This window comes from Pristis pectinata, chromosome 18 (genome assembly GCF_009764475.1).
Source record: "Pristis pectinata isolate sPriPec2 chromosome 18, sPriPec2.1.pri, whole genome shotgun sequence".
In the NCBI taxonomy this organism is placed as follows: domain Eukaryota; kingdom Metazoa; phylum Chordata; class Chondrichthyes; order Rhinopristiformes; family Pristidae; genus Pristis; species Pristis pectinata.
In genome coordinates, this window is record NC_067422.1 from 41432814 (window position 1) to 41448582 (window position 15769).

Here is a 15769-nt window from a genome sequence, read left to right on the forward strand (position 1 = left end):
TCAGGAAGATTTATCGGCGTGTTCTGATCAAGAGAAGTCGAGTGAAAACACAACTCTGTTTCTCCAGCGCCAACAAGTCTGGAGCTGACTGGAGTACGAACGAGATACAGAGCAGGGCGCATCAAAACATTTTGCATGCGGCACGAATCAGGTTGCAGCGAAAAAAAAAACAGAAGGAGGAACGTTGATTACAAAAGAATTAAGGGGTAAGTTAATATGAAAATAAGAGAAATGAAGAGAAATGTTCAGGAAAATTTAATCGCCATAACTAATGTGAATTCAAAATTATTCCATTGATCATTTAAATATACATGAAAAATATCTTCCCACATTCAGGAGTTTTGCCCATTGAGAACAAAATAGAAACATGCAGGCGGGCGCTAATGGAACTATTAACATATAGAATGAGCGTTGTACATAAGTCTTCAGAAGAAATGGCATTTCAACAAAATACTGGTGAGATGGAAGGTGGTTGAGATTCTGAATGTGCCAAGAAAACAGCAAAGTCTCAAAAACTTCTTTCATTAGCTGTCAGAAGACCCCAACGGCTTACTCATAAGGATTTTCGGGGAATTAGGAGAGGAAATCGCGGGGCCTCTGATCATAGTCTACGAATACTCTTTGGATGCGGGTGCAGTTGGAGGAGAGGAGAGTCGCAAATGTTCCCATTTTCTCGAAAAAAATGCCAGTCGGTTCAACCTCAGTCGTGGTAAAAATTTTGGAAACAATGACTCGCACTAAGATTGATCGTCGCCGGACGGAAACTCGACTAATTACGACAGGACAACACGGATTCTTGGGGGCAAATCGAGTTTAACCAATTGGATCCAGTTTTCGGTTGAGGTGACAGATGGAGCTGACGAGGCGAATGCATGGTGTAAATGGCCTTCGAGAACGCGTCTGAGTATATGTCACAGTCGGTAATAACATGGCTTAAAATTTACATTGATTAAGTGGGCGCTGAGATGGCTAACGAGCAGCACTTTGTCGCATAATGGAAGAGGAACAATGGTGTTTCCCAGGGATCGGTCTGATGGTCTCTGAATGTCTCTGTTGATATATATTGCAGACGTAGAATTGCGAATGCAAATCATAATTTCCAGTTTTGCAGTTGGCATAAGGTGGGCATGGTTTGAAAAACCAAGAAGACAGTGATGATTCACGGGACATATGAACAGGCTGGGGGAATGGGCCGTCGTAAATGGTATGTAATTTCATATGGACAATGGCAGATGCATTAATGTGCGCTGTTCCATTTTGATAGAAATGCTGAGAAGAGACCAGATGGATAAAATAAAACACTTCTGAATGGGAAACAGGAAGCTGAACTATAAAATTAAATGAACTCAAAGCTTCACTGAACACGTGGGACTGTGCCATTGCTGAATGACGGGCAGGACCGGTCACTCACTACCCCGTGGAACAGAACTTCTGGCGAGACAGAGAAGGATGTAGGAGCAGGTGACGTTTTCCGATCAGTCAAGGCATCCATGACTTCAATGTTGAAGGGTGATATCCCATAAGGCTACTCAAAGCCGGTTTGCCCTATGTTAAGGAACAATAAGAGTGACGTCACTTTTCTTAAACTGTGCTACAGACACCCTAACGGTGACAGGAGTCACATGTGTGAGGGGATTTCAAATTCCCGAACACTAACTTGGATCGTCTGAGTGTGGAAGGTTGGGGCAAGTGGACTTACTGAGATGTGTCCACGAGAGCTTTTTGTTGCAGTATTTTCATGATATCGTAGGACGAAGCACCACTCGGCCTTATCTTGGGAGATAAAGCAGGTCAGATGGAGGGAGGATCAGCGGAGGAACGTTCTGGATGTTGTGACAGCATCTCCTTAAATTTCAAAATGGTTATAAAAAACATAGTGATGGGCCAAGAACACTGACCTTAAATTGTGGGAAGGCAAAATTCATTAAAATAAGACAGCATCTGGGAAACCAGGACTGCCTGCATCTATTTGTTAGTCATACAAGTAGATGCAGCTAGCCATGGCATCAGTACTGTCGGAAGAACTCACAGGAGAAATGGCAAGAGTTCAGCGCCAACTTGTTCCTACAAGGGTGAAAGGCAAAGTAACAAGTGCGGCGAGCCCTGTGGGTTGAGAGATATCCATGGGTGGTTAAACAGTAAAAGCAATAGATCTATCGCAGGTGTAGAGGACGAAATGCGGATATGACGGTCCAGAGTACAAAAAGCGCAGGGAGACTTGGAAAAGGAATCATGAAGATAAAGATGGACCAAGGTCGTTTTCTAAATGTATCAAGGGCAAAAGAATAATTATGGAGAAAGAGTGGGGCACATTGCAGAAAACAAGGGCAACCTGCACGCGGAGTCGGAAGGTAAAGGTGAAATCCAAAATTAATACTTCACAAAGGAACAGGGTTTGAGATAGAACATTATCAAAAGGGCGGTGGAATTCTCCTGTAAATCTCCATTTCTAAAGAGGATTTACTCGATAATTATGAGGACACAAAAGTGGCGTTAAATTCTCAAGAGTCTGGTGAGAGTTATCCCAGGCTGCCTTGATTTGCAAGGAAAGAAGTTACCAAAGTAAACTGTGTTACCCTGTTACCAGTGGTAATTTACCAGTGTAAATGACCGCTGGCCACAAGTGAGACACCAGAAGGCAAATGAGGTTCCTTTTGTCAAGGAGGGCATCAGGCAAATGGGGAATAGATGGGAACATCCACCCAACACTTCAGCCCTTCCCAGGGACAGTTCTCATTGCGATTCCCTGGTCCACTTACCGTGCCAAGCAGGTACCCAACTCCATTAGGCCCCTCTCCTTGCAGCAACTGGTAGTGCAATATGTGGCCTTTCATCTGCTTTCCTTCGCATAATCCACAACCCGGTGTATTTTTCAGTGAAGCACCGATTCCCTTTCACTGCTTCCAACCTAGTGCACTGCCATCGCTGATCACAATGTGGTCTCCTTTGTATGACAATATAAACCAGAACGTTATTTCTGCAGAACCATTTTTTCTCTCCTGCACTGTCTTCCAGATCCTGCGCATTGTTCTTTTGAGTCATAGAGTTGTGCAGAACAGAGATAGGCCCTTCGGTCCAACCTGTCCGTGCCGAGCGTCAAGTAACCACTGATACAAATCTGATTTGCCAACGCTAGATCCAGAGCTTTCAACAACAAACAGCTTCATTACAAACGTGTATTTCCACTCCAAATGCAAATCAGTACAGATCTCAATATCATCATTCTCTCACTATATTTGGGGAGCTCGGTACAGTGAGGTTTACTGGGATTAATAACCAGGAAATGCACTTACATAGGAAATAAAAGAGTACAGCACATGAATTGGCCCTTCGGCCCATGATGTCTGTACCGAGCACGATGCCAAACTGAACCAAATAACTTCTCTCAGCAGTTGATGCATTTTCCTCCATTCCCAGCATATTCAGATGTCCACCCAAAAGCCTCTTGAAAGCAAACACAGTAGCTGCTTCCACCATCACTCTGGAAGTCCATTTTAGGCACCCACAAAGGTGTAAAACTTAAGTGCCTGTCCTGTGGTATTTGACATTTCCAGGATTGTTACTGTTTGCCCTATAATTACATAAAAGTAGGTCAAGTGCACCTCCGCCTCTAACGCTCCAGAGGGAAAAAAACAAGTTTGTTCCAAATTTATTTCATCGTTCTTTCCCTGTAATTGAGGCAGCATCCCAGTGAACTCCTTCTACACCCTTTCCAAAGTCTCCCATCCTTCCTGTACGGAATGAACAGAATTGCTCACAAGGCCCCAATTGCAGTCCAACAAAGATTTACAGTATACACCTGCAACATGACTCCCTGGCTCTTACACTCACTGTCCCGACTAATAAAGACAAACATGCCACACAACTTCTTACCGGCCTATCCACTTGCATGGCCATGTCCAGGGAGCTATGGGCTTGGAGTCCAAGATAACTCTCTACATCAATACCTCCAATGGTCCTGCATTATCTGTATATTTTCCTCAAACATTTGATATACCAAAGTGCACCTCACTCTTACTGTGACTCAAATCCATCTGCCATTTCTCCGCCGATGTCTGCATCTAACGTATCAGGTCTCACCTTCGTCACTGTCCACAAGTCGACCAATTTTTGTGCCTCTGTCAACATATTAACCCCCTCCCCCAATTAACATTTTCGTCGAAGTCATTTATGCACATCACAGACATACTGTGGCGTCAGTCGCTGCCGTAGACTGGGCGGTGACTGACTGCGGCTGTCGCTCACATCAACATGCCATTTCACGCGCAAAGGAGTTGTTGAAATGCAAGAAACCGAGTGTTAACCTCTTTTTATTTTCATGAAGTTCGCCCATGTACTCCGGTGCCGAGATAATTCCATGAAGAAGAAATGTAACGAACCAAGTGTACTACAGATACTGACCATCCGCAGCTCAATTAAAGGGAAACGCACGATCCACCTCTGACCTGAGCTTGGCTTTGGATTGTGTTGCCCCATGAATGAATATATTTTTATAGGACCTTAAACTTGGCAGCAAACAACCAACATTTCGAAATATCAGTAAAGAGCCATTGTAGTGCCTGGGATCAGTTCCGACGATATTATAATACATGAATTCCAAAACGTACACCAACCACTGAAGATTGAAGCTTCCGGAAATGGTGAAGAGTGATATCGCAGACTTCCCTCTGCTCTCCATCTCTGGGTCACTGTGATTCTCTCCCTTGTTCTGACATATCAATCGTTTACGGACCCGACTCGCCACCAAAATGTCAGAGCATTTAGCAGTAAAGTGAATGCGAACGGTGCCAATGGAACAACGAATTTTTCAACACAGTCAACTACCACCCACGCTGGGTGGTATAATAGTTTGATTTTGTTTTACAATCCCACAGCACGTTGTCGATTTTCACCGCTGGTTCACAGGTAAGCAAGAAGGGGACATTCTTTATACAGAGAACAAAGCCGGTCGTTGTCAGAACGACAGTCGCAGTTTTCGTTATTAAGTGTCTTGTTCTCAGTTTCTGGCAACAGATGGCGACAAATCGATCAAAGGTGAAGATGACGATGAACCAGACGGAACAGTCAGATGCAGCAAAGAGTGACATCACGATAATACTGCAGACAGGGGTAACTTCCGGGTAAGTTTCCGGTAAATAATAATATCTGCTCCAACTGAATTGGTCTCTGTTATTACTGATAGTAGATCCGTTCTCTTCCAAGCTCACAAGGTACCAAGTGGTTCAGGAGGAGAGGCCGTACTTTCCTCGAGACAGAATCACAACTGCGATCAAGTTAACTGCGAAAGCAGAAGTGAACGACAACTGTAGATTAGGAAACTGCAAACGTATTAAGACGAAATGCAGAGGTTGAAGGAAAATCCAAAGGGCTGAGGCAGATTCTTTGCAAATGACTGGAATACGGCAGTGAAACCAAGGATGGATAGACGTTGATAAGCATTGAAACAAACGGTACGTTGTTAGTCAGAAAAAATAACTGAGTTTGAAACCCCGGTCGAAAGACGGTTTAAATGCAAGGAACAGGATCTAATGTTGACAATGCTCGGTCTGCGGAATACGGAGCTTCCTTACCAGTGAGCAGAAAATCTGGTTGACCTTAGTCCGTCACTGAAAAGAAACGAACACCTGGCGAGGGCGGTACATTAGCAGATGGACTGATGTCTCGCAGCTCAGTGACGAACTTTCAATATTGACCCCCGGTGCTGTCGGTGTGGAATTTGCCCGGTTCCCCTGTACGACGTGGGTTCCCTCCAACTGTCACGCTAAACTCGCACATTTAGAGATACGATCAGCGGTAGGTTAACTGACCACTGAAAATATTCTCCCACATGGAAGGATGTGCTGAATGTTACGTTAATCGGCCATTGTAAAGTACCGCGAGTGTGGAGGTGAACAGTAAACAATGGGCTGGAAAACGAGAATGGGTGGAGGTAAAATGGGAATAAAGTAGGAGTCGTGTTGATGCGGGCTGAGTGTGTGACACGAACTTACTGAGCGGAATCACCAGTTTTCATATATTTCGGAATTATATCTCTTCATTTACTGATTGCAAGTGGCGAAAAAGAGAAAAAAATGCTTATGCTAACTGGCAACGGAAGAGAGTAAGTTTTTTTTGCGCTGGGGTTTATTTCCAGATCTGACCAGTGGAGAGACATTACGTCAATTTGAAGTCAGGACCAGCTGCACCTGTCGGAGTTTACCCCGGGTGCATTGGTTGCAAAGAAAATACTTTACGTCACTGGAATTCCTAAAATAAAACTTCCACTGTGTGTCTGTTATTGTGATCTGGAAAGAGGTTTTACAATTATTCGGATAGACGAAACTCCTTTCCGATAATGGAATGGTGGCTTTAACAGATCTATTGCATTCTCTGATGGTTTCTCCAGGTGACGTCGATGCAAGGTAGAAACGATTCATGGGGCCTTTCTTGCAAAATACGCTGAAATTGATTGGAGTATTGAACGTGCAGCAGCATGGTGTTGTTAATGAAGCAGCGGTTTGGACAGCCATGTCCGATGGTAGGAAGCCGCTGCCGCTGCATATAAAACCAGTCCGACCTGCCTGGTCCAGTATGCTCAGTAACTTATTCCATATCACCCGTGGATTAAGCACGAACAGCTACTGAATTATTCTCAAATTTTCAGGCATTGATGCAATAGTTCGCTCAAGCAGGAACAAGTTTATCACTAAATTTCTTTCCAACAATGTTACAATATAGTTGTTATTCCTCCCTCAATATTCTCTGTGCAAAATGCAAAACACATTGTGTTCATTTCTCTTAAATGCTTAACTTCCGTGACTTTCTCCACGTCGTGTAGACGAGACATACGTATTCATTTAACGCGTCGTCCACCTTCTGTGGCTCCACATAGACAACCGCGTTAATACAGGTGGAAACCTATGAATTCCCCAGTTACCCGTTTGCTCTTGATATGCTTGCAGAATCTCTCAGGATTCTCGTTTCCCTTCTCGTGCCAAAGCTGTCCCAGGACATCTTTCTGCCCTCCCGAATTCACTGTTTTCACTCCTGCAGCTCTTCTGCTCCTCAAGGGTTTCGCTTGATCTCAGCTGCCCATACCTGATCATTTCCACAATATCTTCCGGCAGACAGGGACGCCTGATACTGTCCTTCACTCTTAAAGGATAACGGTGTCCGTAAATTCTCCACATCTCGCTTTTGAAGAATTCGCCACGTGGCAGGCGTTTCTTTCCTCGTGTCAACAGCCTCCCCACTCAACCTTTGCAATTTCCTATCTTGTGCCCTGAAAATTGCGTTGGCCCAATTTTGGACTTGCTTTCCTGCGCCATTCATGTTTTATTTTCCAGAACTATTGGACAACTCAGAGGACTATGGTCACTTGCCCCAAAACAATCTACCACTATCAGATACAACACTTGACGGACGTCGTTTCACAGCCCGAAGTCGAGTGATTCACGTCATTATTTTGGCCATCTACGTACGATAAGATCGATCGCAACCCTACCCACTGTTTGATCTAAACCAACTCTGTTAGTATGACCACGATCTGCGATCTTAATGCATATCTGTGCTTCTGATTCTCATACACACTTTGAGTTCCTTCTATAGAATCCGATCAACGTGATCACCCTATCTTAATAGTAATTCACCAACAAAGCCTCACTCGCCGATCCTTCAAGAATATAATCTCTAAGTACGGTCGTGAGACGATCCTTCAACAAAACCGAACTTCCACTTCTCTCTTACTCCACCTCTATAACGTCTGTAGTATCTGTATTCTGGATAAATGAGATGGCAGTTCTTCCCCTCCCTTAACTAAGTTTCAGTTATTGCAATAATTTCCCAGTTCTATGAACAAATCTGTGCCATGGTTTCAGTAGCCTTACCCTGCTGCCTTCTTTATTTCAATTAAATGTCATTTGGTGCATCTGCAACGCCGCTGTTTTATGTTCAAACCCCTGCCAGACGAACATATTCTCCGGAGTAGAATCGGCAAATGTCATTGTCAGGGTATTGGTCCCACTCCAGTTCACGTGCAACCCGTTCTTCTTGTACCCCAGATGATATCCCAGTGGGCGTAGAACCGGAACATTTCCGTCTTGCACCAGCTCCTCAGCCACACATTCATCTGCCACATCCTCCCATTCCTGCACTCACCAGCACGTGGCCCCTGAAATAATATGGAGGTTACAGCCCTTCAGGTCCTGATTTTCTAAGCTTCTTCCTCACTCCCTCTGTTCACTCTGCGGAATCTCATTCTTTTCGAGACATAAGTAACAATATGTAAACCGACATCTGGCTGATACGCCTCCCCTCGCAGATTGTATGTGTTAAGTGGTTGAAATTTAATTCGTCTCGACAGAGTTTAGATGGCCGTCACAGACCCGGCACACGGAATGGCATCCACGTATTTTACGTGATTATGAAACATAGTCGATGCAACGTTTTTCCTGATTTCACTTAATTAAATCGTCGGACAAGAAGTCAGTGTTTACAAATCCAGCACCCTTAAAATCACATTAACGAATACTGGGAGTCAATTCTTCCAGTCGTCTTGAAGGTGTTCAGCTTTATTGCCTTCACTGGCAGAGACACTGAGCTTAAGTGTGGAGATATCGTGTTGCAGCCCTACAAAACATCGGGTTGACCACAATTGGATAATTATGCGCACGTATGCTCACAAACAGTGGAAAGGATGTGGTATTGATGGATAAAACGCCAACGAAATTGACCCTGGATTTCGCCTGGAATTGAGAGTTTTAGTTCCTAAGAAATTGGACAGGCTCGGATTATTAGCACTGGAGTGCAGGGGACTGAAAGGTGAACTTACAGATGTTTATAAAGTTCTGCGGAGCATAGATAAGGTTGGTCGAAACATATTTTTCCAATGGTGAAGGAGCTTGAAACTGGAGGTGACAGGTTTGAGGTGAGAGGGTTACAGAAAAAGGAGATCCGAGGGTTAAGTTATTCCACACAGTGCGTGGTGCGTACATGGAACAAGCTGCCTGAGGAGCTGGTGGAGCGAGGTACAATTACAGGATTATGAAAAACATGGAGCGGTACGGTGACAGGACAAGGATCGGAAGGTCTGGGACAAATGCAATAAAATGGGATTAGCTGAGATAGGCATCCCTGTCGGCATAGACGAGTCGGGCGAAGAGACGTTTATCTTGCTGTAAAATTCTTTAACTCCATGAGTGGAGCAGCAGCGATGCAGAAGGATAATCCCAGGACTGAATGTTGATTGGAATTAAGTCTGTAATCATCAAATACAAATCAATATGTTGCAATATAATTGAGATATTCAAGGTAACCAAAGAATTTGACCAAAAAACAAAGAGAACGGATTTGCTCTGGTGATGGAGCTGGTGACAAGATCATGTGAACCAGATGCTTGAACCAAAGGCCATGGCTGCGCGCACTTTTCTCCATGCATTGGTTGAACCCTCTCCGGACCATGTAGGAGAATATTTCAAACGCCCGGAATTACTGGTGCTCATTGTAATTACCGGGTAACCAATTGCAGCAGATCGCAACGAAATCCGAGTAACCACCACGACCATGCAGCGTCCTTTACAGCAACGAAAAGGGATATTATAAAAACACATTTGGGCCAGGCAACTATCCGAAATGTAAATAAAAAAATGACAAAGTCTGAACACACAACCACCCACGTCCTATAATCATCGTCCCTAGTTGTCGAGTATGAAGAAGTTCTATCCGCATGAAGGCGTCCTGCCGTGCACCAAACCGTACTTTAACTGAATCAGAAAGGAACTATGCTGCCTGATCCGCTTAGTTTCTCCAACAGCTCGTTTGTTGCTCCAGATTCCATCGGGTTCTGGTGTCTGCATGGTGGAAAGTTAACGTTGGAAGACACACGGTCGGCAATGAACTTACTGACCGGGAGGGGAATGAGAAGCGATCTCCTGCAAATGTCCGAAGTTTCTAAAGTTGTCGGCAGGTAATAGGTAGGCAGAACGTATCGCGTGACAGAGGATTCTTCATCAGAGGGTACTTTGTTGGAATCGGGGCATACTGTTCAGAACTGAGATGAGGACACGGATGGCGATGAATTGGTGGAATGCTCTACTGCAGGAGACTGTGGAGACCAAGTTGCTGAAACTATTTCAGAAGTGATTATACAGATTACTGGACAAAAAAATGCATCCATGTGTATGGGGAAGGAGCTGGGGAAGAGATTGGGGGATAACCGAGACCAAAATGAATGGCAGAGCAGTCTCTGATTTCCTCGTCATCCTGTTATTTTTTTTACAATATTTTTATTAAATCCATGAAAAAATACAGAGTACATGCATCAAAAAAGAAATTAAAAATACTACTGAATACATTGTAATAAGTCGTACTTATGATTACAATACTCTAAATCAATAATCACATACAGTAGTTAGTTAATAAGGAAAGAAAAAATTGAAATATTTTATTACAAAAAAAATCTTCCCCCACTACCAAAACCCGAAGTTGTTAGAAGAAACAGCAAGGAAAAACCTTAAAAAAACGTAACAGTCTCAGCCAATATATGCATATTAGTCCCCAAATCAGATGTTTTGAAAATAATTCAAAAAGGGTCCCACAGGGTTTGAAAGTCTAGGTGAGATTCAAAACTGACAGCGAATCTTCTCTAGATTCAAGTATGACATAACATCCAGTGACCATTGAACGTGCGTAGGTGGAGTAGCTTCCTTTCATTTAAGCAACACAGCTCTCCTGGCTATAAGACAAATAAAAGCCAGAATATGTAAACTTTTTTCTCCAACAATCCCAAATAGTGCAGTCAAAGGATTAAGTTAAAATTTATTTTAATAAGTACAGAAAAAGTATGAAAGACCTCTGTCCAATATTTTTTTAAGACTCTGACAAGTCCAAAAAATGTGAATTAAGGAAGCCACTTAGTTATTGCATTTATCAAAGTAAGGAGATATATCAGAATAAAAACGGGATAGTTTATCTTTAGACAAGTGAGCTCTAAATTGAAAGAAAGAGCGACGAGCACATAATGATGAAGTATTAACCAACTTGAAAGTTTCATTCCAAGCTTCCTCGGAAATTGACATCTGCAAATCTTGTTCCCAAGCGTTGTTAATTTTATCTAGTGGCGCCTTACTCATTCCTAGTAATCTGTTAGAAATATTAGATATTGAGCCATCCTCAAAGGGTTCCAACTAAAAAATTACATCTTGTGGCGACTCACCGTCTAGTCGGGCGAACCGGCTCGGTAGTCGGGTCGCGCGGCGTCGGAGCGACGAGGCCCAAGATGGCGGCGGGCCTCGTCTTTCCGAGCGACGGGGAGAACCCGTGCGCGGTAAAGTCCTGATGATGTAGGACCTACCTCATTGCCGGTTGTTTTGGGCGGGAACAGTCTCCCTTAAAGGGGCCCGCGCAAGGCGGGAAAATAAACCAGTTCTTGTTTGGCAATCCTCCGACTAGCGTCTTGTTTTATTCCGCGGTAGCAACCGCTACATTGGTGACCCCGACGGTCCAAACAGCTTTTGGACCCGCGCAATGGACGACAGAGCAGCAGCCAACGCAGTGGCCCTCAAGCTGCCCACCTCTTGGACACTTCGTCCCAATTTCTGGTTTGACCAGGCCGAAGCGCAATTCCACCTTCGGCAGATCACCTCCGACTCCACGAAGTACTACCATGTGGTTAGCTCTCTGGACCAAGAGACAGCTGCCCAGGTTGTAGACTTCATCCAGTCGCCTCCGGAGGAAGATAAGTACCCGGCTTTCAAAGACCTTTTGATTAGTACCTCCGGCCTCTCCCGTCGTGAGCGCGCCGCCCGCCTGCTTCATCTGAATGGCCTGGAGGACAGATCGCCATCCGCCCTAATGAATGAGATGCTGGCATTGGCCGAGGGACACAAGCCATGCCTCATGTTCGAACAGGCTTTCCTCGAACAGCTCCCCGATGACATCCACTTGTTGTTAGCTGACGCCGACTTCAGCAACCCCCGTGAGTTGGCCGCCCGGGCAGATGTCCTGTGGAGGGCCAAGCGCGAGAGCGGTTCGTCCGTCAGTCAAATCACCAGGCCGCGAGCCCAATGCCCGCCTCGCCAGGACACTGAAACCGAGCAGCCACGCCCCAGGAACGCAGACGACGACACGGGTGACCAGCTGTGCTTCTACCATCAGAGGTGGGGTGCGGAGGCCCGTCGATGCCGCCCACCCTGATAGTTTCAGGGAAACGCCAGGGCCAGCCGCCGCTGATGGCTACGGCGGCTGGCCGCCGACAGAGCCTCCTTTTTGTTCAGGACAAGAAATCTGTACGGCGTTTCCTCGTTGATACTGGAGCGGAGGTCAGTATTTTGCCCCCGACCGGCCGCGACACTCGTGACAGGCCACCGGGCCCTCTACTCAATGCCGCCAACGGTACAACATTACGGTCTTTCGGCACCCGTACACTTCAATTACAATTTGGCGACAGCCGTTTTTACCTGGAACCTTACCCTTGACACCGTCGCCCGACCACTCCTAAGAGACGATTTCCTTCGGGCCCACAACCTGTTAGTCGACCTGCGAAGGAGCGGTTAGTGCACTCTAGCACTCTCCAGACCTATGCCCTGGGAGAAATCAGTCCACCAGCCCCGCGCCTGGACTCCATTTCCCTTTCTGACGACGATTTCGCCAAGCTCCTAGCCGAAATCCCATCGATTTTGGCACCTACGTTTACAAATTCTGGGCCCAAACACGGGGTACGACACCACATCATTACTACAGGGACACCCCTTCATGCCCGAGCACGACGATTACGTCCAGACAAGCTCCGCCTGGCAAAGGAAGAGTTCCGTCACATGGAGGATCTGGGGATTGTTCGCAGGTCAGACAGCCCCTGGGCCTCCCCCCTGCACATGGTCCCCAAAGGCACCGGAGGGTGGAGGCCCTGCGGCGACTACCGCAGGCTGAATGACGGCACCACCCCGGACCGCTATCCTATCCCTCACATCCAGGACTTCGCAGCGAACTTACACGGGGCCCGCATCTTTTCCAAAGTGGACCTCGTTAGGGGATACCACCAAATCCCGGTCCATCCGGATGACGTCCCCAAAACTGCGATCATCACCCCATTCGGCCTGTTCGAATTCCTTCGGATGCCGTTCGGCCTTAAGAACGCCGCGCAGACCTTCCGGCGGCTGATGGACGCAGTAGGTCGAGACCTGGACTTCGTGTTCATTTATTTAGACGACATACTGATCGCCAGGTGTCACCCCCAGGAACACCTTTCCCACCTCCGCCAGCTGTATTCCCGTCTCCGCGATTTCGGCCTCACGATCAACCCGTCCAAGTGCCAATTCGGACTTGACTCTATCGACTTCCTGGGCCACAAAATCACCAGCGACGGGGCAACACCCCTACCCGCCAAGGTGGATGCTATCCGCCATTTTTCCCGCCTCGACACAGTCAAAGGCCTACAGGAATTCCTCGGGACGGTCAACTTTTACCATCGTTTCATCCCTGCAGCAGCCCGTATCATGCGCCCTCTGGTCTCGCTGCTGGCAGACGCCACGATGCTGGTACACCCCAGGACTGATGTCCCGACTGCCCTCACGGTAGACGCGTATAACATCGCGGTGGGTGGGGTACTGGAACAGCTACTCGAAGGCCGCTGGCAACCCTTGGCATTGTTTCGCAAGCACCTTAGACCGCCCGAACTGAAGTACAGCGCTTTTGATCGGGAACGTCTAGCACTGTATCTGGCCGTCCGGCATTTCCGATACTTTCTAGAAGGCAGGCCTTTCACCGCTTTCACCGATCATAAGCCTCTGTCCTTTGCCTTCTCCAAAGTCTCCGATCCCTGGTCAGCTCGTCAGCAGAGACATTTATCCTACATTTCCCAATTCACAACTGACATCCAACATGTCTCCGGAAAGGCTAATGTCGTTGCTGATGCACTTTCCAGACCAACCATCCACAACCTATCCTTGGGTGTCGACTACACGGCCCTGGCTGACGCACAGCAAGCCGACGACGAACTGCCCAGCTACAGAACCGCAGTCTCGGGTCTGCAGCTCCGAGATTTCTGGTTGGTCCAGTTCAGCGGACCCTACTTTGCGACGTTGCGACTGGTCAGCCCCGCCCTATAGTCCCTGCAGCCTGGCGGAGACGCGCTTTTGACTCGGTACATGGGTTGAAAACCCGTCCATCAGATCTACTGTACGACTGGTTTGCCAGCAGGTTTGTCTGGCATGGACTGCGCAAACAGGTCAGTGAGTGGGCTAGGACTTGTCCTCACTGCCAGACATCAAAAATCCAGCGACACGCCAAGGTCCCACCACAGCAGTTCGAGCCTACCCGTAGGAGGTTCGACCACATACAAGTCGACCTCGTGGGCCCTCTGCCGGTATAAAGAGGAGCCCGGTACCTCCTTACCATCGTGGACAGGTTCACGAGGTGGCCTGAGGCAACCCCCCTGACTGACATCACAACTGATTTCTGCGCCCGGGCGCTGCTCACAACTTGGGTCTCACGTTTTGATGTTCCGACCCACATCACTTCAGACAGAGGCACCCAATTCACTTCCAGTCTCTGGGCTGCATTAGCGAACCTGCTAGGGACGCAGCTGCACACCACCACGGCCTGCCATCCTCAATCAAACGGGTTGGTGGAACGTTTTCCCCGCCATCTGAAATCAGCCTTGATGGCCCTCCTGAAGGGTCCTAACTGGGTTGACGAGCTGCCTGGGGTCCTGCTCGGCATACGCACTGTCCCCAAAGAAGACCTCCGCACTTCGTCAGCTGAGCGTGTGTACGGGGCACCCCTAGTTGTCCCCGGGGATTTCATACCTGCCCTTCGGGACCAAGGGGAACAACCCCCAGCAGTCCTACAAAGACTGAGCGAGAAGCGTGGCAACTTGGCCCCTATTCCCACCTCACGGCACGGTCAAGCCCCATCCTGCCAGTCCAAGGAACTACGCGACTGTAAGTTTGTTTTCGTTCGCAGGGGCACATCTCGGGCGCCATTGCAACGACCATATGAGGGACCGTTCCGAGTCATACGGAATAACGGATCCACCTTTATTTTGGACATTGGAGGCAGAGAACAGGTTTTCACGGCGGACCGCCTCAAACCGCCCCATTTGGATCTGCAACAGCCTGTCGAAGTTGCAACGCCGCGACGCAGAGGCCGGCCCCCTAAGCGGCAGCTGGCACAGCCCACGGACCTTGGGGACTGTATCGCCGGTTCTGGGGGGGGTGTGGTTGTGTGGCGACTCACCATCTAGTCGGGCGAACCGGCTCGGCAGTCGGGTCGCGCGGCGTCGGAACGACGAGGCCCAAGATGGACTTACGTCATTGCCGGTTGTTTTGGGCGGGAACAGTCTCCCTTAAAGGGGCCCGCGCAAGGCGGTGTAATAAACCAGTTCTTGTTTGGAAATCCTCCGACTAGCGTCTTGTTTTATTCCGCGGTAGCAACCGCTACAATCTAATAAATTCTTATCGGGACACAAAGGAAAGAATGTAATTGAGATCGAGAAAATCTCTAATTTGTAAATATCTAAAAATAATGAGATTTTGGTAAATTATACTTGGTAGACAATTGTTCAAACGAAGAAAGGTTTCCTCCAACACACACATCTTGAAAACAAGTAATACCTAATTTGTCCCACTCGTTAAAAACTACATCAGTCGTAGAAGGTTTAAAAAAGTAACTAGAGAAAATGGGACTGGACAAAGAAAAACTCAATAAACCAAATCCTCAAAGCATGTTGAACTACTAAATTATCTGTTAGCTTAATTAATCATAAAGGAAGTGGAGAACCAAGCAGAGAAATAGT